Here is a 14,138-nt window from a genome sequence, read left to right as displayed (position 1 = left end):
ACAAGGCCTTCTTCCACCGGATCCCCTTTGAGAGGTGCAGGCGGAGCTCACTAGGGTGCCACCCCCTGCGCTGCACCACAAAGATGTGACTTGGGGTCCTCGCTCACACTGGGCACCCCGGGCTGGGCACCGCACCGTGTCTATTTTCATTTAGAAACCAGCCAAATGCTCGGCCAAGGGCGAAGAACTTTTCTAAAGAAAGAGGAAAAAACTGTGGGTTTTTTTTTTTGGCCTCAAGATGCTGTTTTGCACGTGGACATCCTAGCCCAGCCAAGCAGACGACTGGGAGCCGAGACATGACACGGAGAAAGGACGCGACTGGGCGCCTCGGTGCCTTCAAGGTCATCGTTCTGGTTTTGTTTAAAAAATGCTTTGTGGGTTGTTGCGAAAAGTCCAGCCGGCAGCCGGTGGAATGCTCCCACGCAGCCCTGCTGGTACGCGAGTTCCCTCCTGCACACACCCAGCGGCGCCCTCCCAAGCCCCGGCCAGGGCTCCTGGGCCAATAAATCAGTTGCAAACAATCTGATGAGCACGCCCAGAAGTCGTCTGGTGCGGGGGTAGAGGGGACAGCTAAGGCCAGCGGGGCTGAGCCTGCTGTCCCGAGAGCGTCTCCTGACCCAGCAGACTTGAAACGCCAGGCAAACGCGTCCCCAGCCTCAGCCCCACTCAGCGCCGAGGGCAGGCAGCTCCGAGTTTCCACTCTGATTAGGTAACATGCGATGCTGGGGAAACAGCCACGCGAAGAGCCTTCCAATAATTGCATTTTAATTTTTCCACAGATGACTTTTTGAAAGCTAGAAACAAAGGATCAGTGTATTTACCAAAAAATGCTCTCACACAACGGTGGATCAAGGTCCGGTGCTCTTTTAGTGGTTCACTCTGATCGTGAACAACCTGGTCGTAAAGCCAGGCCAGGCAGAGCGTGGAAAAGAGAAGGGAAAGGCGCCCCAGACCCGGGCACACACAGAAGACGAGGGCGTTTATGAGCGATGGTGTGGAAATGCGCAGAACTCCCACAACAAAGTCTGGAGAAAATCCCAGGTTGCTGTAAAAGCAAGAGCTGCAGGGAATAAATGGCAATGAAACCATGGGCTTCGGTGGGAAACAAAGGCCACCACTGTTCCAGGTTTCCTGGAAAGGAACAGCCGTCTGGACCGGAGGGCGAGCTGGCGGCTCAGGGAGACCCCCCCCACCTCCGGCCGCAAAGGCACCAACCTGCAAACGCCCACGCGACCCCCGTCCCGGAGCTTGTCAAGAAGAGAGGAAACACCGGTTTTCTCGACATTGATTTCTTTTATGAAAACGTGAAACCTGCCAACTCAAGTTGTCTGAATCGCGGTGCTCGGGCTGGGGAACTGCAGGGTCCTCCCTCGGGCGGATGGCGAGGACCTCTCAGACCCCAGAGTGGCGCTGCCAGTGGATTCCGTCTCCCATGATTTAAAATCCTCCACGGAAGAAATCGCAGTAGTAGAACTCATTTCCGAACTGCTAAAACCATCAATCGCACATGCTTGCGGAAGGCGAGGAGCATGGATGAGGGTCCTGCCCATGGGCAAGCGTGGCCTTCGCGTTTGACCCTCCCTTGCGGGCAAGTATCATGGCCCCATTTTACAGACAGGAAGGTGGAGGCTCAGTAACCAGGCCAGATGCGGATGTGAACGCGGGGCTCCCCTCCTCCATCACTCATGCTCCCCCAGGCGAACCCCGGGCCTTCCTCCCACGGTGCTGATAACCAGCAACACTGAATCATCCTTGAGGACTTAGGAGATTTCCCTAAATCTTAATGTGTGTTTATACAGAGAGGTGGGTGGGATAGAGCAAAGGTGCCTTGGTGTTAAGTCCAAATGTTCTTAATCCTGAAGATAAAAAGATTCAAGGGAGAGGCACAGCAATACTAACAGCGGTTCCCTCTAAGACACGGTGAAGTCACAATAGATCTCTTTAATGTTCTCCTTTGTCTCCTTTCTTTTGTTTAGCTGAAACCTAATATTATGAATATGTACTTGCTAGGAAAATTAAAGTTATTCGTTATATTTCATTTATCCCAGGAAACCTAGAGCAGGGGCAGAGGAGGGACACCAAACAAAAAAGAAAAGAAAAAAAAAAAGAAAAAAAGAAAACCTCCGGATTTTGATCTCAGTGTGAAGGAAGTTCACAGTCAATACAATCAAGTGTGTGCTTGCGTCCTAACTCCATCTCTGCTACACCCGGGCACAGAGGCGGGAAGCAGAACACCTTGGAAAGTCTGAGATGCCGAGGACCAGAATGAGGGCTGGGGAGAGGGTTTCTGAGGAGAAGAGTATGTAACTCCTCCAGAACAGCGGGCCGCGTCCCGCAGGGCCGCCCAGCTGTCTCCCCCGCCACGTCACCCCCGTCTGCACACTCTCCTTTCCTGTTCTCTTCTGGCTGTTGGAAGGAGCATGATTTTGGTGAGGAGATAGGGTAAGTAGGCTTAATTATTTTCTTTTTCAGTAGAACACTGCATAGTGTAAGTACGTGATCCTTAAACTCAGACCGGACCACGGGATTCTAGATTTAAGAAGTAAACAACACACAATAGTATAAACTCTGGTTTATCCCCCAAATAGTCATGTGTAACCTGTTTGCAGCTGTTGGCCTTGCTGCCCGTTTCTCAGACCTTCTTGGGCTCAAGTTCCTTCCACCAACTGCCCCAGGTACCAGCACCATCATGGTTATCACTGGGAGACCCCATGCCGATTTCAAGAAAGTAATTCCCTGGGAACCCCAGAGGTTGCGATGTTGAGGTTAAGTCCCATATGCAGGCACATTTGCAAGTCCTTATGCTCTTGTAAACATCGCTGAGTGGATGGAGGTGGGATTTAAATTTGTGAACCACATTTAAAAGCAAACGTCTTGGAGTCAAGGGTGTGGCAAATGAAAAATAACTACAGTCAAGTCTCATTATTCACGGTAGTTATATTTTTAAAAGTCACCGTGACCCCTGAATTCACAAATACAGGACCATTGCTCCTAAAGGAAATACAGGGTTAGGTTCCTACAAGTCAAGTTTTTCTCAATTGTCAACACATAACCTTGTTTTGTGTGTGTTTCTGTGTAAAGACACCTTATTTGATATAGGTTGCTGATCAACATTAAACTCATGGTCAACAACACTAGAACTCTTGCCAGAAGGGAGCTTATCTAGCACATATTTTTTTCCCCCCGCAAGGCACAGGGCAGCCTTTCTGTGCTTTGGAATACAAGACAGCAGTTCAGCGTCATCCTCCGAGGCCGTTCTAAACAGCAAAATCTTCAAAAAAAAAAAAAAGCACAAAACCATGAAAATCATGGCACGAGACAGAACAGGAGAGCTGAAACCAGGGAGAGCGCTGCCTTGTTCAACCTCGTCTGAGAACATGCCTGTTGGGTGACTCGTCTGTCTTCTCGGCCTGCGTCCGCCAATGACCCCGAAAGCACCAGGGTGCTGGCTTTGGAGCTAGAAATAAATTTTAGCAAGTGGCCCAGTTCACACATGCAGAGTGATCCGTGAGCGGTAAAATGCAATTATATCCTACAAAACTACGTCCTATTAACAGGCACACCGACGTCCTTATCAGTTGCAATAGGGAACTTCTGCTTTTATTCCCGAGCTGCTTCTGTTTCCTAGCTCTGTGTTAATCTGACTTATCTGATGCATGGGGGTCCGCCCTCCTCTGCATGCTCTCTCTGAAGTCTGGGGTCCCCAGAGACCACCCCGTGCACCCTGGGTCACTGACCCTAAGGGTTCTACCAGGAGAAAACAGACCCTCAAATATGTAGACGGAAAGGCACAGCTTCTAACGTATCAGGAAAGAACACTGATCGCAAGGCTCTGGCCAGAGAGGTGGCCACAGTGGCGTGTCTCGCTGCTTGGGACTTAGAAGTGCTGCCGTCCTGACCTGGCCTTGGCCGTCCCCAGCTTTCTGCCTCAGCTCAGGGCCACCGTCTCCGGGGGCACCCGTGAGTAACCCCTCCCAGATCTAGCCTCAGTTTCCCTGCTTCCGTGTTTCTGGGCCCCTTGGGCTCAGTCGCAGTGGGAAGAAGACGAGCCAGCAAGGTCTCCATCCCTGCGCCACAGAGAGTGGGGGGCAACGGCTCCAAGAACAGCCTTAGATGCCCCACCCCCAACCCCCAACCGAGAGCCCCGCAGAAGCTGCCGCTGCAACTCAGAGGCGCCTGTGCCTCACACCGATTTACGGGGCAGAGCACTGACGAAATGCAGCCACTCACTCCAGGTTAAATACAGCAGTAAAATAAATGGTCAAAGTGGGAAGGTAAGGGCTCCCATGCTCGATTTTGAAACTTAGGCAAAGCTGGAGGAACCAGAGCAGCGTGGTACTTGCCTAAGATAAGAGTCTTTTCAATGAATTGTGCTGGGGCAACGGGCCAGAAATAAAGCGTTTGTCTTAGGAATATTCAGGGCCATGCGTAGCTGAAGTCCTAGTGGTATTAATCAGCTAATTATTCTAAGTGGTATTGATTAGTCAGAGTAGTATTAATGACTCAAGGCCTGCTTTTACCTGTAGCACCACACCTTACTTGTATCACCTGTATTCCTTGGACCATAGGGATGGCGTCTCTAATTCACCTGCACTGTACCCCAAGGACGCCTGCGATAGAATGTTCTTCAAAGTTGCCTGCGACACCCTTGCCTCATGGACCTACTCCCTCTCCTACTAACAGCTGTTTCTGCAGGAAGAATAACACACAAGGCCATGCGTAGAAATACTTGCCAACTGAGCAAAGAAAGAGAAAAGCTTTCTTAGAATAATTAAGAAACCACATTTCTTGCTAAATGCTTAACTGAGCAAAGCTATTCTCTTGGGGATGAAATGTCAAATTTAAGGGAGACTCAGGCTGAGGGTCCACGGCAGGACCGAGGGTCCTTTTGATCTGTGCTTGGTTCTAGGCCCCCCAAGGATGGGCCTGGCTCTTGGGCTGTGCGTAAGGGTTGGCGGGGGTCAGGCCAGGCCTCAGGGCAGCTCTGGGCACCAACCAGCTCCAGAGCCAAAGTCCACAAAGAGTCCCCTGGCAGGACACAACAGCCCCTCCCACTAAGGAAGCAGTCCCAACCGGGGAAGCTGGCTGTCCTGCGGATGCTGACTCAGCGTTCCTGACCGAAGGTCCCCCTGCGACAAGTCCCCGCTCCTGGGCAGGGCTCCGCCCCTGCTGACAGCTGCAAGAGTAAGGGCACTCCCTTTCATTTAAACACAAACACAACAAAAGAACAAAAGCTCGCCTCCGGGGAAGCGCTGTTGTTGAGAGCAGCCCCCTGAGGTCAGGCACCAAGCCCAGGCCATGGGGGGCAGGAAGGGCGGCCGCCAGAGAGGATGCCCCGCTCCCGGGAGCTGTCGCTGGAAGTGCGAGCTGTGTCTTTGGGACGAAGTCATTTCACTGCCCTGTGCTGGTGGGTGCGGCTCGTTCATTAGGTGGGGACCTCATCAGGCAGAGAAGGCGAGGGGATCCGCTGGTGTCCCCTGCGTAAGGGCGCCGACCCCACTGAGGGCTCCACCCTCCTGACCTAATCACCTCCCAAGGGCCCCACCTCCTAATCACACTGGGGATCCGATCGCCGTACGAATCTGAGGGGACACAGACATTCAGGTCCTAGCAGCGACCCTGTCCCCAGCGACACAAATCGTGGGCAAGCCACTGTCTATCTTGAAAACGCCAAGAGCAGAGAATGAACATGTTGCATCTATTAAGCAGTTTCACAGGTTTCCACGTTGCCCCGGTGTGGATGCTGGTCCCCAGCGCTGCCGACTTCATCACACACACCACCCTCTGCTGCTTAAGAAGGTGACTGGACAGGGAGGCGTAAATGACGAGGGCGGACACTCCCGTTCCCCCAGACACTTGCCATGTGTGTACCAGGCCCTGCGCTAAAGGTTTCCATGCATTGTGTGTCAAGGGAATGTTATTATAATTTTAGAATAGTAAAGAAAAAAAATTTAAACAAGGCCTAGGAAGCAGAAATCATAAAAGGAGAGACTGAGGCAAGGAGCTAAATGCCCATGGAAACATCTGCGTGACAAAAGGCATCAGATACAAAGTTAAAGACCAACAACAGATATGACCAAGTTATTTCCAATTCCTATGCCAAAACTAAGGTGTAAAAGACCCTTCACCTCACAGGTGATCAGAACGCTGCGAAACAAAATCACCAGGACAGAGCAGTTCACGGCCCGTAGGCTGCTCAAACCTCGCAAGGCTATTAGGATGAAAGATGCTTTCCCTTAGCTGCTGTCAAAGAGAGTACCACCTGGTGTCAAAGCCATTTTGGGGGAGTCTGGCTCGTCTAGAAGGGCTGAAAGGTGTGCAGGCACTGAGGGGTGGCGATGCCCCACGGAGAGCCAGCCTGTGCCTCCGCCTGGCCTCGCTGTCAGGAATGTCTGCGGCCCCAGACACACACGCGCACAGATGAGTGCAGGTTGCATGCATCCAGTGTCCACACATGGGTACACACACATGGTTGCACACACAACTACCACGCTCTGAAGACATGCTGTTCTATCGCCTTCATTTACTGATACCAAGAGGGTCAAGCCGCTCCCCAGGTTCACGCTGCAACCAGGAAGGCGAAGGTGCTGCAGCGGGCGGTCTGGCCGCGGACGACTCTGGCCGCCGCTGAGGTGGGGAGGCCTCTGCCTCCGGGAACGGAAGGCAGGCACGGGAGACAGACACACGGCCAGGCCTGCGCATGACGTATTCCAGGGACTCTACAAGGAGTCTGCCAACTACTGTCCAGGGAGTTTTCTATTAAAACATAAACTAACAAGACTCTAACACAGATGTCTTTAACCCTTGAAACGGTGCAACGTTTGCCATGTGCATGTATGTTTCTTGCATAAAAGGTTTATAGCTTTCATCAAATTTCCAATGGGGTCCATAACCTCGGAAAAGTCCAAAAACACTAAACACAGGAATCCCAGAATATAATCAAGGACATTGCCCAGGGGGGAAAAAAAAACCCTTTCTGCATAGCCAAGTCAGACCAAAAGATCCTGGGAACATGATCCTTCAGCCCTCGGGGATCAGCCAAGCATTCCGCAGAAGGTGATAACCAACAACGTTTTGTAGAACGGGCCAGATCTCAACGGACTGACTCATGGGATAAACGAGTAAGGGTCTAACTGCCATTGTTCACTGACAACATGACTTTGAAAAGAGCAGCCAAAGTGCTGCAAAGGGGGACCAGTGGAGCCTGTCAGCTGGACGCGTGCACTTGACTGAGAAAGCCCCTGGAAGTAAGGACGGCACTAAGTATTATATTGGACACTGGTGGAAAGAGCAGGTAAGTGAAAGAATAAAACAGCTGCGGAATATGCGTATGGACACGGTCATGCATATGCGCGAGTTACAAATCTATAACGCTGAGTGTTAAAGTATATATGTGAACTTTAAAAGGAAACCACTCTCTTCTGTTTTGACAAGACCCCCACCCCGGGGCTGCCCGTAACTCTAGGACCTCTACTGTACGCTGGAGTTGTTGTTTTTGTTTGTTTGTCTGTTTGTTTTAATTGGGATCTGCAAATGGAATAGAGGTGGACTTCATGCAGAACAGCACCCACTGGTGTTAGGAGCCCATGGTCTTCGTTTCCTGCCGATGAGTATTTCGAAAGCATGGATCTATGTTTGAGTTAATAAGAGTAAAAACAGGATACAAAGGCCATTTGTTGATTTTGCTCTCCTCTTGAAGGACAGGGACAGATGGCCACTGCTGTTCAGAAACTTGATGTCAACAACCATTTTGACGGCTTCAAGTCTGAGGTCAACCGAGCCTTCCTGCTTCGTCCCCGCCCACAACACACACCCTCTGAGGACACCCCACACGAGCCAGCGCCCACCAACAAGGGAAGAAAGCAGACCCTCGCTTTCCCCTGAATCATTCTCCATCTTGGTCTGATGTCAACTGCCCAACAAAACCTAGAGAAGAGGCTGGGAGGACCCCTCTAAAAGGGATCTACCTTTCAAGGCTTTCTTCTGAGAGAGTATGAAATTTCACAAACATTTTTCTAGCCATTTCTTAACCACGCAGCTGCCCTGACCAGTGTCCACTTTTCCCAGAACTAGAAACCACGGAATGTTCTAAGTTCATCTGCCCAGCCTGCCCCCTACATAACATGCTAAATTTTTTTTTTTAAATCCTTATCCAAGGATATTTTTTAATTGCTTTTAGAGAGAGGGGAAGGAAGGGAGGAAGGGAGGGAGTAAGAGAGAGAGAGAAGTATTGAACTGGTTGTCTCCCGTACGCGCCTTGGACCAGGGATCAAACCCGCAACCTAGGTATGTTTTCCAACCAGGACTAGAACCTGCAACCTTTTGGTTAAAGGGCAATGGTCCAACCCACTGAGCCACACCAGCCAGGGTTAAAATTGTTTCTTAATGGCACCTGGATTAGCTCCCTTAACTAGTTACCCCAATGCCAAACACGCTGTGGACTTCCTCCAAGCTGGACCTCGATTCCCACTGGAACAATGACACGGAGAAGTGAGGGTTTGCTGTGACACTGTCTCATGACAGGCTCATTACTGCCCTGCAGAGACGACTGGCTCCTGGGGGGTGGAACTACCCCACTCCATTCTACCGTCCCACGGACCTTAGCATCTCACTGCAGGATCACGAAATAAATATTAACTCCAACCCTCTCTATATAAGATCTTCCATCTGAAAACGCTAACCCCGGAAGGCTAACTGCTGGTGCCTGACCCCTGTACTATGCTGGGCAGACTGTGGGGACAGCCAAGGACAGCCTGCTCTGTGGTGCTTGGAATGCGGGGGCCCTAGTGCTCCGGATGGACCCGTGAAGGCGGCAAGAAGGTGGTGGGGCAAGTTTCCTGAAGCCAAGCACGAGGTTGACGGGGAGGATTAGCTGCTCGTGAGATGAACTGACTCTCTTCCTGGATTCCCTTTCAGATTTCATGTCTGGATCTCGTCTGGAACATCCACCAAGTGGACTCCAGCCCAAATATCTGGCATTCCTTTGATAGCTCCAGCCCTGTGACAATGCCGCTGCCATGAGGGCAAGACTCTGACCCCTAGCCTTGATTCAGGCTAGGAGAGCCTCCTCCGCCATCCCCTGAGCTCCTCCGGCAGAGGCAACTCCACCTGGAGCCTTCGCACAGCCAGCGAGGACTCGAAGGCCTCTGGGGACCCACACTGCTCATCGCCGACCTTGGTTGAGCGGCTGCAAAAAGACTTCTCACCCTGGCCGGGTGGCTCCGTTGATTGGAGAGTCGTCCTGTACACCAGACAGTTAGGGGTTCGATCCCCGGTCAGGGCACATATGGGAGGCAACCGATCAATGCTTCTCTCTCACACTGATGTTTCTCTCTCTCTCTCTCAAATCAATAAAAATATAACCTTGGGTGAGGATTTTTTTTAAAAAAAATAGTAAAAGACCTCTCATAGCCAGAGACTTTTGGCTGATATAGTGGAAATGACCAAGGAAGCTAGGTAGCCACCTCCCTCCCCCGCCCCAGAGACGTAAGAAGGATGGTCCACATGGCTCCTGGGCTGCTCAAGCTGAGGGCGAATGGAGCCCCCGAAAGGGACTTCCACTGTCCCTCCATCCTCCTGCTCAAAGACTCACATGTCAGAGGCACATGGAGTACCGACAGGGTGGGTGGCCGGTGGTCTCCACGAGAGACCCCCTCCTCCGAGCACTGGCTCAGATCTGGAGTTATTTGGAGCAGGTCAAGGGCGCAGCCTGACTTGTTCTGGGAGGACCAGGACTGTGCTTCTCAGAGCAGAGCTGACTCTGGAGCCGCTGTTTCCCTGGGCCCTTCTTCGGGAGGTAAACTGGGGGTGGGGTGGATTTCTCCCTGGGCCAGCAGATCCTGCAGGTGGGGAACGAGGCGGCTCTGAACTCGGCTTTGCGTCTGAATCCCGCTCTGCCACTTACCACCTGGGTGACTGCGGCAATGACATAATCTCTCATTTGTAAGATGAGACTAATACCTACCTCATGGGGCTGCGGATTAAATGAATAATGCAAGGAAAGCGCTTTTCACATAGTAAACCCTGAACAAATATTATCTATCACTACAGTTATTTCAACCAAGTCCAAATTTTTAAAAGCTAAACAAAAAGTATTTGGCAAGCAAAAAACCCTGCCAAGAAGCAGATAACAACTCCGCAATTAAGTGGCAGCTTTAGCTGCTGAGTCTCTAAATGCTCTCATTAACCTGATGCCTGGGAAGCTGAAGACAGAAGAGTAACCACAATGCAGGGCTTGGAAGGTATGTCGTTGGTGGTCTCAAGGGCCACTCTCTTTGGATGCACTTGGGGCAAGGGCAGAGTGCACCGGTACCATGTTGGGGACCACGCTGGGTCTCTTCACGCCGTCTCTGGACTCCCTCCCCAGACCCAGCTTCCACCTGGACTCTGGACTGACTCCCTGCAAAGACAGACTCAAGGAACACCCTTTTCAGATGCTGGTACCTGCCCTGAAACCTTGCTGCTGTCTCCAGGCTACCTGGATGCTTCACCTGGATGCTTCACCCAGACGCCTGCAGAGGCCAACACCCCTCACTGGGGGAAAAGAATCATTTTTTCAATACATGGTGCTGGACCAACCGGATGCCCACATGCAAGAAAATGAATTTAGGCCCCTACCTCAAGCCACACACAAAAATTCACTCACAGTGGATCACAGACCTAAGTATATGCGCTAAAATGAGTAAACTCTTAGAAGAAAACAGGAGTAAACTTGGGTGGCCTCGGGTTAAGCAATGATTTCTTAGGTATGCCACCAAAAGTACAAGTGACGAGGGAAGACCGATAAGCTGGACTTGATGTTAGTTAAAAACTTTTACGCTTTCACGTATGCGGCGAGTAAGTGAAAAGACAACCCCACGCTGGCAGAAAACATTTGTGAATTATTTCTCTGATAAGAGACTTATATTTAGAACACGTAAAGAATGCTTACAACTAACTCAATGAGAAAAAGAAAATATGTGAATTTAAAAATGGGCAAGGGCGCTGGCGGGGGCTCAGCTGGTTGGAGGGTCACCCCACGCGCCAAAAAGTTGTGGGTTTCACCCCCGGTTGGGGCGCACACAGGAGGCGGCTGATGGATGTTTCTTCCTCACATTGATGTTTCTGTGTGTGTGTGTGTCCCTTCCGCTCTAAAATCAGTTTTTTAGAAGTCCTTGGGGGAAGATTAAGTAAATAAATAAAAACGGGCAAAGGATCTGAAAAGACGTTTTTTCAAAGACGACACAAAAGACAACCCGTAAGGGTGAAAAGATGCTCAACAGCATTAGACGTCACAAAAATGCGAATCAGAAGGAAATACTCCTTCAGAACGACTCTGACTAATTTCTGGAACCTGAAGCGTGAAATTGATGACCCCAAAGCTTGCCCTTGAACAGCTCTTCATCGTCAACAGCAGACGTGTATCAACGCCAGGCCTCGGCACAGGGGAAGCCTCAGCCAGGCTCAGACTGACCGCAAGGGAGACACGAGACATTTCGTGGCCAGAACAGCGATCTGATCAGCTCTCTGCCTTCCTCTAGAATCAATATTGGATGACTTTTTCTCCTATTTGCTTTACCTGGCCTTCTATGTACTGAGATATACTTCACGTACCGTCACGTATGCGATTCAGCCGTTTTTGCTATAGTCACAAAGTTGTACAACCGTCGCCATTTCTGACTTCAGAACATTTTTATCACCCTCCAAAGAAACTCTGTACTCGTTACAATTCACTCGCCACCCCTTCTCCGCCCAGCTCGAGGCAACCACTGACCCCCTTACGCTCTCTGGTCTCCCTGTTCTGGACATTTTATCTAGATGGATTCATACAATATGTGACCTTTTATGCCTGGCTTCTGTCTCTTTGCGTAATGTTTTCAAGACTCACCCCTCTGTAGCCTGCATGAGCATTTCTTAGTGCCGGACAACATCCCATTGCCTGGATACACCTCCATTTGCGTAACCCGTGGGGGAGTTTGCACTCTTGGGCTATTTACAAATACCACTGCTATGCACGTTCCTGTATACGTTTTTGTGAGGACATATGTATTCCATTCTCTTGGGTCTATACCCAGGAGTGGAACCGCTGGGTCACGTAGTAATTTTAATTTTCTGAGGAACTGAGCATAAGCTTCTTATTAATTTTTTGAGGAACTGAGCATCAGCTTCTTGATCTCCAATTCAATACCAATTTGATGGGCAAACGCTTGTGTTTTTCTTAAAATAGTGCCCTATGAGATGTTTACAAATCTTCTCAATGGAAGTAACACAAACAGCTTCTTGCTATACAGAAAAATATGCTGGAATTGGTTTTTGCCCAGAGAAACCAATGAACTCTACTCTGGTTCTTACAGTAGTGACTCAAGTTCCTGAATGCAGTGTGCGTGTATGTGTGTACTTGAAAGGAGAGAAGAGAGAGAGTATTTGGCTATAGCAATGAACAGCACACACAATTAGACACATAACATGATAGTCTGCAAGGGTTTGTACAAACTCTACATGAATAAAGTCATTCTGAATGATCAGCCACTCTACATTTTTCTCCTACATTTCTTATTGTCCTTTTAAGATAAGAGAAATATTGCTCTCAGATAACAGACATTCCAACGCGCTTACATCTCCCCCGTAATATAATATATCAACTTTTACTTTTTTTTAAAATCAGTCCTACGCCGGGTCAGTCAGAACGATTTGCTAAAGATCCCGTATGAGTTCAAACCTTCACGTCACTCTCAGGACATCCAAGTCCTTCTGGAATTTGATCCTAACAGAGGTGGAGAACGCGTCTCCGTGCAGGCTTGCGGGACAGTGGTCCAGACTTCGGTCAGCTCTGACGGCGGAAGTAGGGCCCCACCTTCCTTGACTTCTGTGTTCCAGGCTGGCCTGGCCCACGAACTCCTTCGGCCCCCGAGGTGGCACCTTTGCTGGTGGCTTGGGGTCCCCCAGAAGCACCGTGCAGGTGCCATCTGAGAGCCTTGGAGATGCTCTGGGCCCACCACGCAGGCGTGGTTGCTAACCTTACACAGGCCGGGACCCAGTCAGCCAAGTGGGTTTGTGTGCGCCCCAAACTGTCCTATTAAACTAACTTGTGCCTTAGCCTCCAAAGTGTTTTGATGGCAGTTGGATCTCAGCACTTAAATCAATCCAGCAGTTTCCACTGTGACCTTTCCCTTGCAGCTACTGCAGTTTCATTCACACAGGACAACGTAAACTGGGCTACAAACGCCAAAGCAGATGCCGGAAGGAAACAGAGAGGGCAGGTAACCACCGAGGAGGAGCCCCTTTGGGCAGACAGTTCTCTGCTTCAGTCTGGGCATCCGTCCGGCTTTGGAGCGCTCTTAATCCCGCGCTGGCAGGCAAGCCAGACGCTCCTGCCAGCTCACTTGGATCAAAGGGATCGTGGCACGTCTGAACAGAAAGGTGTGATAAGAACAAGCGTGGCTTTGTTCTGCTGGATCCTCTGAGAAGCCTGGAGCCCTGCCGCCCGAGGAGGCAGACTGGACGGGCTTCGGCGCCGTGCCAGGAGGGCGCGGGGCTCGGGCGACTGGCGCACCTGGGCAGCCTCCGAGCCCTCCCCACGCCCGGCGCGTGGGCGGGGGTCCCCCCGCTGCTGCCCACGGCCATTCCATAGCACGGGCATCCACGTTCTACCCCTTCTAGGGGGTAAGCCCTGGAGGGCAGTCCACCGAGGGAAGATTCGGAGATATTCCTTGGCTGCAGTAATGACCGAGGGGTCAGTCACCCCTGGGCAGAGGCCAGGGGGGACAAAGGCGCTGAAGCACACCAGACAGTCCCCCACACTGAGAACCATTCATTCTGCCCATGACGCCCCTGTGGCTGCCACTGAGAAAAGGCCAGAAACTCAAACACGGGTGAAGACCAGGCAGGTAGCCAACAGGTGAGACGAACTCCCCTCCAGTGGTTTTTTGAATTGTGTTCTTTCCACACAGACACGTTTTGGTGGCATTTTAATCCCAAAGGGGTGCTTTCAGGGATTTAATTCTACGAAGAAATATACTCTTCCACATTTTTTCCCCCTTGAAACACTAAATCTTCTTACCTTATTTTTCATCTCCTCGTTTTTTTTTAATAAAGACATGCATAAAGTAATATTTGAGTTTTCTTTTTAAATGCACCAGAAAGAATGCAACAGCACAGAA

The 14,138-nt window shown here is 50.7% G+C and overlaps 1 protein-coding gene across 1 annotated transcript in view; it reads right to left on the bottom strand.

The window, feature by feature from the left end:
* The window catches only part of ADAMTS17 (ADAM metallopeptidase with thrombospondin type 1 motif 17), a 190,227-nt gene that overhangs the window by 113,038 nt on the left and 63,051 nt on the right, over positions 1-14,138 (bottom strand). The window lies entirely within an intron of this gene.

This window comes from Pteronotus mesoamericanus, unplaced genomic scaffold (assembly GCF_021234165.1).
Source record: "Pteronotus mesoamericanus isolate MK-2021 breed Mesoamerican mustached bat unplaced genomic scaffold, CSHL_Meso_final scaffold_582, whole genome shotgun sequence".
In the NCBI taxonomy this organism is placed as follows: domain Eukaryota; kingdom Metazoa; phylum Chordata; class Mammalia; order Chiroptera; family Mormoopidae; genus Pteronotus; species Pteronotus mesoamericanus.
The sequence above is the reverse complement of the archived record's forward strand: the minus strand, read 5'-3'. Positions and strand labels throughout refer to the sequence as shown.